Source organism: Pleurodeles waltl, chromosome 9 (assembly GCF_031143425.1).
Source record: "Pleurodeles waltl isolate 20211129_DDA chromosome 9, aPleWal1.hap1.20221129, whole genome shotgun sequence".
NCBI lineage: Eukaryota > Metazoa > Chordata > Amphibia > Caudata > Salamandridae > Pleurodeles > Pleurodeles waltl.
The window spans coordinates 141,660,551-141,675,421 of NC_090448.1; the positions used below are offsets into that span (position 1 = coordinate 141,660,551).

At 42.9% G+C, this 14,871-nt stretch overlaps 1 protein-coding gene across 2 annotated transcripts in view; it reads left to right on the top strand.

Annotated features, from left to right (window-relative positions):
- The window catches only part of IL17RB (interleukin 17 receptor B), a 153,098-nt gene that overhangs the window by 25,881 nt on the left and 112,346 nt on the right, over positions 1-14,871 (top strand). The gene's annotated exons all lie outside the window — the stretch shown is intronic.

The window sequence follows — 14,871 nt, forward strand, 5'->3', positions numbered from 1 at the left end:
AATGCCCTCTACGCAGGAACCACGGCCAAACTCCAGAATAGGCTGCAACGCACCTAGAACGCCTCCGCATGCCTCACCTTGGACATCCCCCGTCACTGCCACATCACAGACCAGCTGAGAAACCTGCACTGGCTCCCCTTCAACAAAAGAATCGCCTTCAAACTCCTCACCCACGCTCACAAAGCACTGCACAACACCAGAATACCTCAACAGATGGCTCTCTTTCTACAGCCCGACCCAGCATCTCCACTCCACCGACCTCGCAACCATCCCACGTGTCCACAGAACTATAACCAGCGGTAGATCATTCTCACACCTCGCCATCAAAACGTGGAACACTCTTCCCATCCACCTGCGCCAGACCAAAGACCTCCTTACCTTCAGGAAACTTCTCAAGACCTGGCTGTTTGAGCAGTAGGAACACTTCCCTCTCCCCCCTCTCCTCAGCTCCTTGAGACCCTCACGGGTGAGTAGTGCGCTTTACACATTCTTGACTGATTGATTAACATGTCACTATGAATGTCTTCCAGGAAAGCATTTGTCTCAAGTTGGCATACCAACCCCTGGATGGCATTCACAATGGCAGTCTGCCCCACAGAAGGCTATTGACCTCCTGATACTCCTCAGGAGGAGCCTTCTCACTCAGGGCAGCAGGAGTAACAGAGGCTGGCACTGAGGTACCTAGGACAAAGGTGACGCTCACCCTCTTAGGTGAGAGGGCATGGCCAACTGGGTGGGCAGCAACAGGAAGGGTGGTGCTAGTACTGGGGGTGGCGGACAAGGATGGTACAGGAACAGGTCCCAATGGGTCTCCCACCACTAGGGAGTGGCCACTGGAGGTAGAATCTAAACATGACAAGGTTGATCCTGTGTCCTCGGTGGCACTCCCCTCAACTTCCGGGCCACTGGGTCCCTCCGTGTCGGTGGTGTCATGACTGGAGGTACCGTGGCCAGATACTTCCCCACTTGGTTTCACCCTGTCTCCTTCACTTGCCTGGGATGATGCTCCAAATACAAAAGGGAAAAGGGTTTGCACGTGTTCCTGATCACACCTGAAAAAAAGCTGTGATTTACAAACAGTACCATGATGTCAGGTAGGCCCCAGCAACAAACTACTTCAAGGTGGCTCCAACATGAACCATACCATATGCATGCATGTCACATGAACTGTCAACAGTTGCCCACAGGAAAATCAGGCCTCAGATCTCCACTTGCATGCGTAAAGTTGTGCAATCATAATAACCACTGAACAAGTAGAAGACCACGTCACCTTCAGTGCTTTGCCTCATGAAGCACACCTGTTACCTGGTGACATACAATAGTAGGCCAATGCCTCGTTCATTCCAACATATCCCACACAAGGTCATGCAGACCTCTATTTGTCACATACGCAATAACACAACAATAAGAAATGATGCTCCAAATCCTGCCATGTTGCTGACAGAATACAGTATCCTGAAGAAAGTGACATGGAAATACTCATGTCACACTGGAAACATGTCAACAATGCACACTTCACCATTTGTACATTGTCCTAATTGAGTCATGAAGGTAGTACTAATGTTGCTCAGATATACTACATATTTGGCATGGAAATGTACACTGTAGTCAAAATGTGCAAATTGACAGGGAGATATGTTGCTAAAATACATAACACAAAGAAACAGCTAGCCCCAGGAAAATCACCACTATTGTATGGCACCCCTTACAATGACAAACTCTGATTGCATCAGTAGAAGCCATTAGTTCTTTGTATAATGGAGAGGTCCAGGGATTTACAAGCACTTGTTGAAGGCCCTGGACATGTTGCCCAATGGGAAGCTACATCACTGTCTCCATTTTGGTCCTGCAAACCCAGATGTCCGTGGATGAATGGTTCTACCCAACCACATGTGATTTCAATATAACTGCAAGTCACTCCATGGTGTGTGCCAACAATCAGGTAACAAATCTTTCCCATTTCACATGTGCAGTGCACTTTGCCACTTGATGCCACATTAATGGCATGGAAATGGACAGTGTGTAAAAACTCTAGTCCTACATGTCATATCTCTCATTGCTACTGAAGTTGTATATCCCAAATGACATGCAATGACGGGTGAGAGTATGTGTGAGCCAACAATCAATGGTGACACACTCCTGTATGTGGCACCACATAAAATGTAGCCCCATTGCATATGTCCAATTCCAAAGACAGGTTGGCATGCAACTATATGTGAGGGAATACATAAATCTTCCTGTGAACACAGGTAGACGAAGCATGAAACAGCAGTGTACACATTTTGTTAAAAGAGACTGGGACACATGCTATCATGTCAGCTCAAGGAATGTTGGCAACAGTGATGGGCCATAACTCATGTCAATGGACATTCCCCACTAACCAAGGGAAAGTTTTGATCTGTAGCTGCACCCAAAGAACAATGTATGCTCTGTCACATGTGTGATGCCACCTTCACATGTCAGACAGTAGTGAGGCACCGGCACTCATCACACACTGAAAACAAGTGGCATCTGGGTAGCAGATGTCAATTTACTCACTTGACCAGACACATGGCTGAGGGCAGTGATCCATCACTTCTTTTTCTTTGGACTGTAACACAGAGGAGTAGTGGTCTGTTGCGTAGAATTTAGACCCTCTACAAACAAACCTTCCTTGATTGATCACTGTACAAAGCAATGTGTTGTCCCTGGAGAGCAATTGTTTTGTGGATTGTTCTCAGTTGTGTCCTAGGTCCGTGGCTACTAGGCAAGGCACATCAATATGCACCAAATTACATATCTACACAAACAGTTACTCATCTTGTGTGTCACACATGGTCCATCCCAGTAATCAGGAGGAGATGTCAGAACCTAACACATTAATTTGGCTATGTGACAGGCAGTAATATGTCCTGTACTCATTGTGGCTGCTGTGCTCCCTGCAAATGCCCATCAAGGTCTGGGTATGCTACTGCCAGAATGCGGGCTCCTAGAGGAGTCATGATTCGAGGTGTGCCCACCCACTTTGGGAGGACAGCCCTATCTGAATCTCTGAGATCTTCTGGCCCAGCACCTCAGGTCATTCCACCTCTTGCAACAGTGGGCACTTTGCCGGCAATGGACCCCCAGGGTCTGCACCTCCTGGGTGATGGCTCTCAAATCTCCTTCTTTTGATGGGTTTTGACCTTTTTGGATGCAAGAGACAAATCAAGCGATTACAAACACAAGGGTTTGCTCAAATGGTTGTGTCACACACATCAGAAACACCAAGCATAAAATGGGCAATTTGTCAACTCACCACAAGTGGGAAGCACATTGTAGGAGGCTGGCCTGGTTTGTAGTGGGTAACTTGGGTAATTCCATCTTATACCAGGTCCAGTTATCCCTTATTAGTGAAGTAGTAGTGTTCTAGCAGCTTGGGCTGATAGAGGTAGCTATAGCAGAGCAGCTTAGGCTGAACTAGGAGACATGCAAAGATCATGCAATACCACTTATAGTTACACAGTACTTATACACAAGTAAATACAATACTCAGTGTTACCAAAAATAAAGCTATTTATTTGGGTGACACAGTACCAAAAATATCTTAGAGACAATACTCCCTCTAGAGGTAAGTAATATAAACAAAATATACACTAGACACCAAAATAAGACAAGTAAATAGTCATAGAACAATGCAAATATTAGGAAATCCTATAGAATGCAATGGGAGAAAATAGGTCTAGGGGCAACACAAACCATATACTAAGAAAGTGAAATGAGAATCACAAATTCCCCCCTAGACAAGTGTAGTGTGTGCAGAATATTTGGGAGAGTAAGAATACAGTAAAGGTAAGTAAATTACCCTACCCCAGAGCCCAGAAAAGCAGGAGTAAAGTACTGCAAGTCTCCTTTGGATACACTACACCTCGTGATTGGGATTTTGCAGCAGCCAACCAAGTCTGCAAAGAACAACTGCTGGATTATTGGACCTGAAGACCTGTAAAGGAAGAGGACCAAGTCCAGAAGTCGAAAGAAGTTCCAGGAAGGACAGGAGCCCCTGCCAACCCAGAAGAGGGTGCAAAAGAAGAGTCCTTGGTTGGTCGAAGACTGCAGGAATGCACCCTAGGATGCCAGCGGGTTCCTGCATGATGCAAAAGATGTCCCACGGTGTGAAAATTGCTGCAGATGAGATTTCGTGTTGGAAGTCGCCAACAAGCCTTGGCCACGTCAAAAATGCGTTCTGCAAAGAAATGGTGCTGGATGAACCCAGGAGGGACCTGTGGGCCTCAGAATTGTGTGAGGAGGATGAGGGGGCTCTCAGCACTTCAGAGAGCCCTCAGAATGCCAGCCAGCACCCCCAGGAGTCACAGGATCTGGGTTCAAAAGAGGTGCAAAACACAGTTGATGCAGCACAACAAAAGAAGGTCCCACGCCGCCGGAGAACAACTCAGCGAGTTGAGCATCCCAGAATGGAGTGCTGGGGACCTGGGCCAGGCTGTGAATTTTGCAAAGAGTGCACAGAGGCCTCAGGAGACGAAGAAGATGCAGTACACAGGGGTACCGTCGCTCTCAGGGAAAGCAAGTTCTTACCTCCCCCAAATTGTGTCAGCAGGACCTCCAGGACAGTCTGTGTCGATTATGTCCACCCTCTGTGTCCTTAGGAGCACGCTCGTCACTGTGAGAGGAGTCCCAGGGTACCAGTCGTCGTCTTGGAAGGTGCCTGCTTGGAGCAGGGGAGTGACTCCATCACTCCACGGGATATTTCTTCAGTCCTTCTGGTGCAGGGTGAAGACAGGGAGCCCCCAAAGCGTGCACACCGTGGAAACTGTTGCAGTTGCTGACTGGGAGCTGAGGGTGCTGGACAAAAGTATCTCTTGTAGACACTTTGTTGCAGTTACAGCGTTTCTTGGAGCAGGCTGCAGTTGATCCGATGTCAGAACAGTCTGAAGTTGTTGCAGAGGATTCCTGAAGGAAACGTGCATGCAGAATCTGAAGAGAACCCACAGGAGAGACCCTAAATAGCCCTGAGAGGGGGATTGGCTACCTTATCAGCTAAGGACCTATCAGGAGGGGTCTCTGATGTCACCTGCAGGCACTGGCCACTCAGAGGCCTCCAGAGTGGCCCCACACCTTGCAAAGCAAGATGGCTGAAGTCTGGGACACACTGGAGGAGCTCTGGGCACCACCCCTGGGGTGGTGATGGACAAGGGAGTGGTCACTCCCCTTTCTTTTGCCCAGTTTTGCGCCAGAGCAGGGGAATGGGGTCCCTTTACCAGTGTAGACTGGCTTATGCAAGGGGGGCACAATCTGCTTCAAAGCATTTCCAGAGGCTGGGGGAGGCTACCCCCTATTTCCAAAGGGAGAAGGTCTAACACCCTGCTCTCAGAGGAAATGCTTTGTCTGCCTTCCTGGGACTGGTCTGCCCAGAACCCAGGAGGGCAGAAACCTGTCTGTGAGGTGGCAGCAGCTATAGCTGCAGTACAAGCTTCAGAGAGCTGGTTTGGCAGCACTGGGGGTCCATGGTGGCTCCCCAATACCATATTTGGAATGGGGGGACAATTCCATGATCTTAGACATGTTACATGGCCATATTCGGAGTTACAATTGTGAAGCTACATATAGGTATTGACCTAAATGTAGTGTACGCGTGTAATGGCATCCCCGCACTCACAAAGTCCGGGGAAATGGCCCTGAACTATGTGGGGGCACCTTTGCTAGTGCAAGGGTGCCCTCACACTTAGTAACTTTGCACCTAACCTTCAGTAAGTGGAGGTTAGACATATAGGTGACTTATAAGTTAATTAAGTGCAGTGAAATGGCTGTGAATTAATGTGTGCATTATTTCACGCAGGCTGCAATGGCAGGCCTGTGCAAGAGTTTGTCGAGCTCCCTATGGCTGGCAAAAGAAATGCTGCAGCCCTTATGGATCTCCTGGAACCCCAATGCCCTGGGTACCTAGGTACCATATACTAGGGACTTATAATGGGGGGTCCAGTGTGCCAATTGAATTTGGTAAATTAAGTCACTAGCCTACAGTGACAAATTTAAAAGCAGAGAGAGCATAAGCACTGAGGTTCTGATTAGCAGAGCCTCAGTGACACAGTCAAGCACTACACAGACACACACATTAGGCCGTTAACTATGAGCACTGGGGTCCTGACCAGCAGGATCCCAGTGAAACAGGAAAAAACATACTGACACACAGGTAAAAATGAGGGTACAATTCCAAGGTAGATGATACTTTCCTACAGCAGTATTTCATTATCAGGACATTTAAAATACCCCAGTATATGTCCTACCTTTTAAATACACTGCACCCTTCCCATGGGGTTGCCTTGGGCCTACCCTAGGGGTGTCTTACATGTAGTAAAAGGTAAGGTTTAGGCCTGGCAAGTGGGTGCAGTTGCCAGGTTGAAATGGCAGTTTAAAACTGCATGCAGACACTGCAGTAGCAGGTATGAAACATGTTTACAAGGATAATCATGTGGGTGGCACAATCAGTGCTGCAGGCCCAATAGTAGCATTTGATCTACAGGTCCTGGGCACACATGTTGCACTACACTAGGGACTTATTGGTAAAACAAATATGCCTATCATGGATAAACCAACGATCAGGTCAATTTAGACAGAGAGCACTTGCACTTTAGCACTGGTCATCAGTGGTAAAGTGCTCAGGGTCCGAAAGCCAGCAAAAACTAAATGTAGCACATAGTTGAAAACATATATTTATTTTAGTTAATTAATTTGTGTTCATATCATATCCTTTCAGAATATGTAATATTAATTTCAATATGTAATGTTAATTTTAAAGCAAATCAACATCGATTCAAGGCAAGCCATATTTAGTTAAACAGTGAGCATTATAATTTACACATGGCGTGTATTCATTTCGATATGTGCTTTATTCATTTGAAAGAATGCTATATTTATCTCACATAGTTTCATATCCATTTCAATAAGTGTCATATTAATTTTAATGAATGCCATATTAATTTTGATATGGGTCATATCAACTTCATCAGATGTCATATTCATTTGAAAATGGTTCCTATAAATATTAACATGTGTCATATTGCTTTAAATGAATGGCATATTTGTGTCAGTGAATGTCATATTCATCTTAACACCTGACATTAGAACTTTAATATGAGTCATATACATTTCAACATAGGTCATATTCATTTCAATATATGCAATATTCATGTTGCTGTGTATCATATTGATTTCAAAGCATAACATTAATTTTGACAAAGTTTCATTTTAATTTCAGCATTGGTCATATTCAGTTTAAGTCATGTTGAAGTAATTTCAAAAGGGCTCATATTCATTTCAATGCATGTCATATTCATCTTAGCATGTGCCATATTCCTTTCAATAGATGTCTCATTCATATTAATGCATGATATTGATTTTAACATGACTCATACCAATTGCAACACCTATCATAATCATGTCAATGTGTATCATATTACTTTCAATGCAAACCATATTCATTTTTTTGTATAAATGTAATGTCCATTGCACATTATATTCCTTTCAGAATAATGCATTTTCATTTCAGTACCTTATATTAATTTCAAGCTGTCATATTCATTCCAATGTGTGTCATATTCCTCTTGGCATATGTCAGTCATTTCAAGAAATGTCTCATTCTTTTGACAACTATTGTATGTGTTTCAGGGATTGCTTTATTATTTACAATGAGGGCCATATTTATTTCAGTATGATTAATATATATTTCAGTATATCTCTTCTTCAATTCTGAGTGTGAGTTATTCATAATAATCATTAAGTATCATATTCACTTTGCCTGGTTTCATATTTGTTTTGGTTCAAGTCAGATTCACTCTGCCAGGTATCATATTTATTTTGACACACAGTACATTAATTCTGGTGCATGTCATATTAATTTTGCAACACACTATGCCTTCCAGGAGGTGTACTATATAGAGAGCTGTAATTTTGACATGAACGGCTTCCCATATTGTGCTGCAGTGCAAGCTCCCAGAATGGGAAAATGCACCCTTCAGGAGCAAAGCCACGGCTCCCGGACAAGGTACCCGCATGCACGATTGAGGCATACAGTATAGTGAAAGTAGGACGTCAGGCTGATGATGGGAAATTTATTAAATGCACTCAGTGGCTCATTCTGTACAATATCTCTTGATGTATCTGTCAGAGGCAGCCTTTTCCTTTACACAACCCCTAAGTATTGGGACCTTACTGCTGAATGATTACTGCGAGTTACATTACGTCTGACACAGGCAGAAGAAAGCAAGTCTCTTGTTTTGTTGTTCCCATTGTTTTATTGATGTGTTTGTTTTTTTTATATTCCCTTGGAGAAAAAGATTTTCCTTTAATTTTGTGTACTGACGTCTGCATTTCACTCCATGTGCTTTGTAATTAACTTCTGTGTAAAAAGGCACAGAATGTACAAATGTTTAACATGCAAAGAACATTGCATTATACATGTTAATCCAGATACCTGTGAAAAAATGACCTGTTCGTCATGGCATGTAATAACTGTACGTCGTGGCATGTATTAACCAGTTGTTGTTACCAACCTATCACAGCTGTGTACAATGATTTATAAAACACATTCATTGAGTGTAGCTGTGAATACACACACATCCAAGGCGCCCATCTTTTTGTGTATTTTGTTAGAGAATGTTCCTCTCGTTTTTATGTGCAATCTTCTGTATTTCAATCACTGTGCTGGTTGAGGGCTTTTGAGCCAAATGGAAAATAGAACTGATGAATGTTTAACTTTTAAATAATTGCATTATGCAAGTTATAGCAGATATATGTGAATCGATGTGCTGTTAACAGTATCACATGAACGATTTGCGCACTCATAGGCAGCCGTCCTTAAATGGTTTAAAAACATTTTATGGTTCCCCCTCCACCTCTTATAGTGATTCAGCCAGTCCTCAAAGTATAATGGGTCTGGGAATGGGGGTATAGTAAAGGTGGGGGATGAGGGGAGAAGGGGGAGACAAAGGGCCAGATGTATCGAAGATCCGTTTTGCATTTCTTAAACAGTGAATTTTAAGAAATGGCTATTTAAGAAATGCAAAGTGGGATGTATGAAATTTGCGATTCGGTAATAGCGATTTATTAAAATTCGCAATCGCTATTACTGAATCGCAATTAGAGAATGCGACTCGATTCATCCCTATGGGCCTGTAGGCCCATAGGTGCAAATGGTTTTGCTTTTCCCAATTTGCGAATTCCAGTTAGAAATTTCAAAATTAGGTAATGTGAACCCCAGAGCCCCCTCTGGTGCACCCCGAAAAAATATTTGCGGACATGTGATTTCTTGGTAATTGCATTTCCTAAATGCCCAATTTGAATTTAGGAAATGCTTGATACATAATATTTAGTGCCTCATTGACAACAAACTGGCGCATTGATCACGTGGCACCAGTTTGCTTGCGCCCCCCTGTGCACCCCCTAGCGACACCATAGTAGCTCTGTGCTTACAGTACAGTGCACCATGGCACTCATTAGCACAGCAGTTGTGGCACTTTGCTGGACTAGCTTCAAAAGCTTTGACGCTAGTCCATCAATGCTGGGGGAGGCCCATTTAAAACAGCCTGGCGTTAAAAAATGATGCTTGAATGATGCAGTAAAATCTTCTTGCACCATTCCTGCGGGCCTCCTAGTGGGAACTCCTCCCTTGCATTCATTATACCTGGCACAAGTATAATGTGGCACAAGGGTTTACAAACTGGCACAATGGTCTCATTGCGCCAGTTTGTAAATGCGGCTCTGCGTGGGGGACTGTTTGCGCTGGCGTAGCATAAAAAAATGACACTACGGCTGTGCAGGGGGCTTGTAAATGAGCCCCTTCGTATTCGGTATTTACACACATTCTTTGAATTTCGAGTTTTCATTATAAGCCCATCTTAGCACTTCAGATACTCAACCTCCTTCATAGGGTAGTTTTACATCTGATTAAGTGGTTAATTAGCACAAGATCTGAGGTATGCTCATCTAGGCACTATTTACACTGTGGACAATCGGTATATGAGCTAGACTGTGATAGCCGATCCTAAATTTATAGCGAAATAACACACTGGGAGCACACAACATTTTCAAGTAACAATAATAGAAAAAGTCGGAAAAAGTAGCAGCATTTCCCACAAGTGTGTGTTTTAAAAGCCGATGTTACATTTTTGGGGAAGACTGATTATAGAGCTTGTACTCCTGGTTTACTGCACTCATGCCAACAGTTTCAACCTGGAAAGTGGGAGATTTGTAAAAAAAAAAAAGAAAATCGGGAGCTAGTATTTTTCCCATAGGCATATATTGAGGTAATTGCAATTCTAAGTGGGGGACACCTAAAATAAAGCAATTTTTTCCTTAAAAAATCGGGATTCTCCCACCTGAAACGGGTCTATTGGCATGTATGTTACTGTAATGAGTCGAAGGGTAAAACATGTCTCCGTCTGCTGCCTAAAAAGTCATTACATAACGCGATGGATAAAGGAAGCATGTAAAGAGTTACATTCACCTGTTTTAAATATGTCTCATGTCTCCATCATCTGTACTGCTAGGTTGTACGCAAGAATGTAACCAATTATCTTTTATATTGAACAATAATTTTCCTGCTAGTACAACAACAAACATTGTGCATATGAGCACTTGTATTTGTTTCAGCATTGAAACGAGAACATTTAGTATCACAAAATGCAACTTAAGAAAGCGTGAATGTTCTGCATTTATGAAAGTTGCGTTATCCAAAATTAGGGCTGTATATTAGTGTGATCATAATTAAGCTACACGCCAGGGGTCTTTTATTGTCTCGGAACAACAGAGTAAAAAAAAAACATTTCTTTAATTGAATATCATGTCCACGAAAAGAAGACATTTTATATTTACTAAAAACTAACGATCATCACATACCTTTGCCCCAAATGACTTTGCCAGTGTTTGGCAGGAATGAGGTACTGCTCCAGTTGTTGCTTCTGGGTACTTTACTGCTACAAAATATAGAAAATAAAAGCAAGTACAGATATAAGTAGAAAGAGTGTACTAAAAATACACTAATTAAATCGGAAATGTGCAAATAGTCCCCACGCATCAAATGATGTAACAGCAAAAGTGTCTGGTGACATACCTATTTTGTTTCAAGCTGTGCACGTGTGGATGCCCTGCTTGTCCTGATCACTTCTGAACCAACCGGTAATGTTCAGTGTCGTTTTAGAACTCATCTTTGCTCCCCTTCATTTTAGGGTTTATGCTTCCAATCAATAGCATTTAAATGACATTTTGGACAGGTCCTCGTCCCAGTGGAGAGGCCATTTTGAAGTAGCCTCGAAAGTGTCCTCAATAATTCTGTTGGGGTGGGCTTCCTGATATAACTATATGATTCTGTGAGATTATACAACTTGACAGCTCTTATATGGTGAGTAGAAGTTTACAACCATGTTGTTTTGGGAACATGCCACGAACAGTGATATTTTTCCGAAGTTAAATCTCACCAAGTGGCTCCTCTTAAATCATGAGTGAAGCTAGTATGTGATGGGCTCTTCCCCGAGTTCACTTACTTCACCCCAGACTTTAAGGACGTTTGCATCCCATCAGCTGGCTTTGCAGAGGATGCCATGTCATTCACAAGGTCCTTTAATTCTGGTGTGCTCATGGTTGAGAAGATTTTTGCTGACAATTAATGAGTATACTTGAGTGAACTGTGAATGTCTTGTCTAGCAGTAGCCCTAAACCTTTTTTCCACAGTTGACATTAAATTGCGTTTTGGTATAGGGAAAGTTTCTAACAAAGCATTTGAAGTCTATTTTCTGATCAATAAAATAAACTTGATGTAAGCAACTTTAGCAATGAATCCCCATCTCATTAGTTGCATTACGGTGAAATTGCTGTAAGATTGAAAGCTAAACAGCTATTTGCATATCTAGAAGGAGTTGAGATTCTGGCCTCTTGACAGCCTGGCTTCTGTTAGGGCAGGCAGATAGAAGCTGTCTTGGCTTTAATTTCTGGTGAATTGAGGATATTACACAAAGACTTGGTGCACTGGGTGTGATCCTGGTGGATTCTAACACTGCATGTAACACTAAGGATCATGAATTCCTGATTGAGAAGAGGAGATGAGGCTGGAATTACTTGTACAGTATTAGATTGGTTCACTTATTTTCTGGAAGGACAGTCTCAACACCCTCTTCCTTCTGTTTCATTTGAAAAGCTTCCCTGCTTTATATAGGGCACTTCAGTTCTTCCCTAACACCCATGAAGTTCATAAGGATTTGTAGCCTTTGTCTGATTAAGATTTTTAGCTGCTCTGCCTTATTGTATGTAGATGACACAAAGTCACTTGAGTGGATCAGTAGACCCACAAGTTCTGTATCTAGGCTGAGCAGGCACCTGATAACCATTCAACAGCAGATGACCCACGATTTTTTTGAAAACTGAATTCAAACAAAACGGGCTTCTAATGAGTGCCAAAAATAAACTATGGTGGAATGACAGACTATCAAGAGTCATTCCTCTGCTCATAAAGTTAAATCTTTGAGGTTTTTGGATGAAGTGCTTTCTTTCATCGCTCAAATTAATGGAGAACCCACAGCGTGATTTTACACTCCGCATCTATTCAAGAAAATTCTTACATTTGTTTCCAGTGAGTAGCATGATATTGAGTAGCATTTTCTTAAACCTTTAAACTATGCCCTTGATAAAGTGGTCCCTGTTCAGGTCTGACTGGCACAGTTTGGCGAACATAACACTCTTAGTTTATAAACCGATACAAGGTCACTAAAAGTGAGGCAAAGCGGTGCAAAGTTTTTATTTAATTTCTATTTCCAGTTTAATTCATATTTTGTGCTGCAAAGTTACCAAAAAGTAATGCAATGTAGCACTTTGAGATGCTTTTGGTTATTTACCATGAAGCAGGCATCACACGGATGCTATATGGCAGTGATGGCTGCTTCCATTTGAAAGTGGTGGGATAAATAATTTGACTCACTTAAAGGCACTGTGAGAAACCAACAATGCTCTCAGTCATGGTCTGTTAGTGTTTATAATGGGCCACGATTGAGAACTCTGGAGTTGAGGCAGAAGCCAACCAAGTGTGGGTTTCTTACACTGCCTGTAAGTGGGTAAAAAAGCAGTTTAATTTAACAGAATAAAGGTACTTATCCACCACCTTGTGTTTCTCTCTGCTCTCGCAGTCTTTGGCTCCAAGGTAGCATAGGTTCCCAGAGACAACTCATTAACCAATTCAGATGCTGCTCTCATGCAGCTGGATATATTAACCAGCACGGGAGAAGCACTAGGATTGGTTGGAGCAGGCTGGCACAGTGCTCCTACAGACATTGGAAGCATGTGCCTGCTCTCCCCAATCCGATGTTATTTTCCACACCATGCCACCTCATTTTGGACTGAGCTACATGCAAATCAGTCTTGACCCTGATCCAGTCAGAACAGTCCAGCCCAAACTACCACGTGATGGATTGGGATGCAGCCCGAGCAATTACCAGCGGCTGAGAATAATTCAAGCACTCCATGCATCACCTTGCTCTTTTGCATTTGCCGTCCTAATTGTGCCTGGTATGCCCAAATGCTGTCTCAAATCACTGTACCACTGAAACCAAGCTATACCTTGCTGAAAAGCCCTAACTAGGAAGAAACGAGTCATAGCTTGCTTGTGTTCCAATTCAGGGAGGCCCCGGCCTGGCAGTTGAGGCTGGACTTTTCCCAGGAGGAGCAGGGTGAAGACTGATTTGCATTGGCTGGTTCCAAACTAAAGTGGCATGGTGTGCAAGAAAACAATGGATTGGTGTGTGGCCCAAGCGATTGCTAGTGGCTGAGATTAATTCAAGCATTCCATACATTGCCATGTTCTTTTGGGGAGGGAACAGCAGCACCTTATCTCAATATGTCCCGAACTCTTTGGTTACTGCATTTTGTTGCATGAAATAATAGTAAAGGTGCCCCTGAGACCTTTACACTCACAGACTCCTTTCCTAATGCAAATCCCTCTAATCAAACATATGTTGTGGAGTTTGCGCTATCAGACATCCTGGTTTTCAAGTCTAACTACCCGGATCCAACTATCCTGCATTCTAGGTCACTTTGGCCCCAGAAGACATTAAACACTTTCTTATTTTGTTAATTATCTTTCCTAGTAGTTGAGGTATATCTGCCATTTACCAGTTCTTAATAGTGTGTTTTTCAAGTCTGAGTCATTTTCAGTGCCACAAAGTTATACGTGGTGCACATTATCCTGTATAAGTAATGTAGCAAAACAAATCAATGTGTGGCTGTAGGAAGCTGGCTCTGTATAAACTATATCAAAATGAGATATAGTGTGCACAGAATCCAGGGGTTCCCCAGAGGGTAACAGAGGCTAAAGCAGATAATATTAATGCTCCCTTTTGTAGTAGTGTGGTCAAGCAGTTAGGCTTATGAGAGGGTAGTGCAAATCATTTGTTGTACACACAGAAAACAGAAGAAGCACACACTCAATGACTTAACTCCAGACCAATGTTTTTTTATGTACCAAAAATATATTTTCTTAGTTTATTTTTAGAGCCACAAGATTCAAGTTGCAGCTAAGTACTTCAATAGATTTGTATTTCACACATGTATCAACAGTACTTTATTTGAAATCGAAGGAGTCCCTCAGGGTGTTGTGCCACCCTAAAGGACCCCTCACCAAACACATGCACACTGCCATTGCAGATTGTGTGTGTTGGTGGGGAGAAAAAGGCAAAGTTGACCTGGCATCCCCTTCAGGGTGCCATGCCCACAAAACACTGTCTGTGGCATAGGTAAGTCACCCCTCTGCCTTAAGGCAGGGGACACTCTACCACAGGGAAGGGCATAGCTTTATGAGCAATATACCCCTATAGTGTCTAAGTTCATTCTTAGACATTGTAAGTGCAGTGTGGCCAT